The sequence below is a fragment of the Mirounga leonina genome, unplaced genomic scaffold (assembly GCF_011800145.1).
Source record: "Mirounga leonina isolate KUSES-001 unplaced genomic scaffold, KU_Mleo_1.0 Mir_176, whole genome shotgun sequence".
NCBI lineage: Eukaryota > Metazoa > Chordata > Mammalia > Carnivora > Phocidae > Mirounga > Mirounga leonina.
Window position 1 is genome coordinate 46,246,939 of NW_023270454.1, and position 3,346 is coordinate 46,250,284.

The 3,346-nt window shown below is 38.9% G+C and overlaps 1 long non-coding RNA gene across 1 annotated transcript in view; it reads left to right on the forward strand.

Annotated features, from left to right (window-relative positions):
• LOC118022461 overlaps window positions 1–1,118 on the forward strand; it is an 11,797-nt gene extending 10,679 nt beyond the window's left edge. The window contains exon 3 of the long non-coding RNA XR_004682498.1: window positions 1,104–1,118. This is a non-coding gene — a long non-coding RNA (uncharacterized LOC118022461). The remainder of the gene's footprint in view (window positions 1–1,103) is intronic.
• The last annotated feature ends 2,228 nt before the right edge of the window (window positions 1,119–3,346 follow it).

Here is a 3,346-nt window from a genome sequence, read left to right on the forward strand (position 1 = left end):
TTTATTTATTTATTTATTTATTTATTTATTTATTTATTTATTTATTTTATTTGAGAGAGAGTCAGAGACAGAGAGAGCATGAGCAGGGGAAGGGGTAGAGGGACAAGCAGACTCCCCGCTGAGCAGGGAGCCCAATGTGGGACTTGATCCCAGGACTCCAGGATCATGACCTGAGTTGAAGGCAGACGCTTAACCGGCTGAGCCACCCAGGTACCCCTGTAAACTTTTTTTTTTTATGTTTTATTTATTTATTCATGAGAGTCAGAGAGAGAGAGAGAGAGAGAGGCAGAGGCAGAGGGAGAAGCAGGTTCCCCGCCTAGCAGGGAGCCCGATGCGGGACTCGATCCCAGGACCCTGGGATTATGACCTGAGCCGAAGGCAGATGCTTAACCATCTGAGCCACCCAGGCGCCCCTGTAAACTTATTTTTATCCTAAGAAATCTCTTTATCTTTGAAGGACCTGGGATGCTTTAAAGTTAAAACGCTATTTTCTAGGTGCTAGCTATGCGTTTATAAATAACAATTCATTTAATTTTCATAACAAGACACGAAGTAGCTTCTATTCTCATCTTCATTTTATGTATGGCATAACTGAGTCACAGAAAGGGTAAGTAACCTTCATAAGGTTACAGCAGTAATAAGGGGCAAAGTCAAACAGGTTTCTGGCTCCAGTGCCCATTCTCTCAATCACCAACCACTCTTTGATCAAGTGGTTTACTCTGAAAAGTGCTATGATGAATTAGATTCCACTTTCTTCTTTTGTTACAGAGTAAATTTAAGACCAAGTGCTACTCTAAGAAATTGTCTGAATCTCAAAAGTAGTTGGCAAGTTTTTGGAGTTCATTTCCAGGTCCTGGTGTATGATAAGTTTCTTTATAATGAGTTCTTTAATACATTTCACTTTATTTAGGTGATTGCTACAGGGAAATATTATGACCCTGTTTCCAAGACTGATCTTTCTATTTAGCTTCATAAATTGCTTGATGTCAGCAGGACATAAATAAAATCTGTAGGCTCTGTGAAAGCTGATATCCTGAATAAATCTCCAATAGCCTTTTAGAAAATAATGAACTACAAAACTGACTTTTCTTTGGTATTTGTAGACAAGCACTGAAGGCAATGTCACCTACCAACTCAGAGATAAATAACCCCCAGGAGTCTTTCAGCACCACTCCAGAACTGGTAAGAAAGCTCACCCTTCTGGGAGATTCTCCCTGATTATGTTACCATTAAGTGTAGTGAGAGGCTCAGCAGCAACCGTCTAGTTTCTGCTGGTGTTCTTTGCTTTGCAGTGATTCTTCTAAACTGTCCCCACACTCTCAAGCCATTATTAGCAAACTCGCCCTCAGCAAGCAACATCTTCTACTCCCCCCCACACACTGAGGGTGACCTCATTCCATTTCCTGCCTCTGTCACCAAGTTTTTTTTTTTTTTTTTTTTTTTGGAAAAAATCAACTTAGTGCCTTCTCAGTTCATAGGGGAGGTTTAATGTGGCTAAAACATCTCCGTGTGCTGAAGATTTCATTCCTTTCTATTCTCTTACAACTTGCCCATCAAATGTCCTCCTATTTTTTCATTGCTTTCCTTTTCATTGATTCCTTCCTTTTAGAACATAATGATATTTCTGTTACCTCCCAAAACAAACTCCTCACTTGATCCTGTAGTTTCCTCTGCCTGTCTCTGCTCCTTACTTTTCAGACTTCTCTGGAAAGTCTGTCAACATTTTCTATCATGCTTTCCTCTCTTCCCATCGAATTTCGATTCCCCTACAGTCTGAATTTTCTCCTGAAATCATCAGTGAAACAACTTATCCAGAGCTGCTTCATTTTTAAAGATTTTCACATGTAAGAATTTCACTTTCTGAATTTCCTCCTCTTCAATTTTGTCTTACTATCAAAACTTTTCTTTCAACTAAGGCTGAGTTTGAGGTTTATTTCCCATAGCTTCTGAGACATCTCTCTCTAGAGAGCATATCTAAATCAATATGTCCAAACCAAACACACCAGACAGATATACTTACGCTATATCCTTTATTTCTTATCTCAGCTAATTGCATAACAATTTCTTCATCTACCAAGCTAGAGATTTGGGATTCATCTTTAACTTTCTCTTCCCCCTAATCATTAAATCCAATAATACTCAAAAATTTCATATTCTAAACACTCCCGCTTTTGTTTTCCCACTCCCTTCACAGCATCATAGCTCTCCTGGACTAAAATAATAGGTTTTTTTATAGTTGAATAGTGACCAAAATTCATGTCCACCTGGACCCTTAGAATATGATTTTATTTGGAAATAGAGTCTGCAGATGTTGTTAGTTAAGGATCTCAAGATGAACTCATCCTGGATTCAGGGTAATCCCTAAATTCAAGGACTGTTGTCCTTGTAAAGAAGAGGACACAGAGACACACAGAAGGTCATCTGAAGACAGGCAGAGTTCAGAGTTATACTTTATAAGCCAAAGAATGCCTGAGGCCACCAGAAGCTGGAAGAGGCAAGGGAAAATTTTTCCCTAGGGCTTTCAGAGGGTGCATGGTCCTCCTGACACCTTGGTTTCAGATTCTTAGCCTCCAGGAATGTAGGAGAATACATTTCTGTGCTTTTAAGCCACTCAGTTCTTGTTACTTTGTTAGAGCAGCCCTAGGAATCTAATACATTTCCCAAGTGGCATCCATAACGTCTTCTAATATCAGGATTCTTTATGGAATGCTTTGATAATCAGTTGAAAGCTATAGAATGTCTTCCAAAAAAGATGCAGACATACGATTCAAAATTTCACATATAATTTTACAAACTTCCAGAACCTCCAAGGTCTGTCTAAGGAACTCTTAGAATTCATGCAGCCAATTAAGAACTCCTTCCTTATAGATAGTATCCTGAGTTAATTTACTACATTACAATTCTGATGAAGTCATCTTCTGACTTAAAACATTAACATCATTCCTGGACTACAAGGTTCTACACAATATGACTTCATTCTTATATACTACAGCTCCCCTGCTGAAACAGCTTTTGTTCTTATTCCTCCAAATGAATATGTTTCGAGAGCATACCATGCTTCTGTGCCTTTGCACATGCTCTGTGCATTGCCTGGACCTCCCTTACTTCCACCTACACCCAGCCATCTAATAAATTTCTAGTTATTCTTGAGGTTTTATATCACTCATCTCATCTGTGAATCAAATGATCTCATGGCAAAGTATTATGTTGTTTTACAAAGTGATTCAAGTTCTTAACTGTGACACATTTGTGAAATACAAAGTGCTTTACTTTGAGTGTAAAAAATTTTTAATGGGGGCGCCTGGGTGGCTCAGTCAATTAAGCGTCTGCCTTTGGCTCAGGTCGT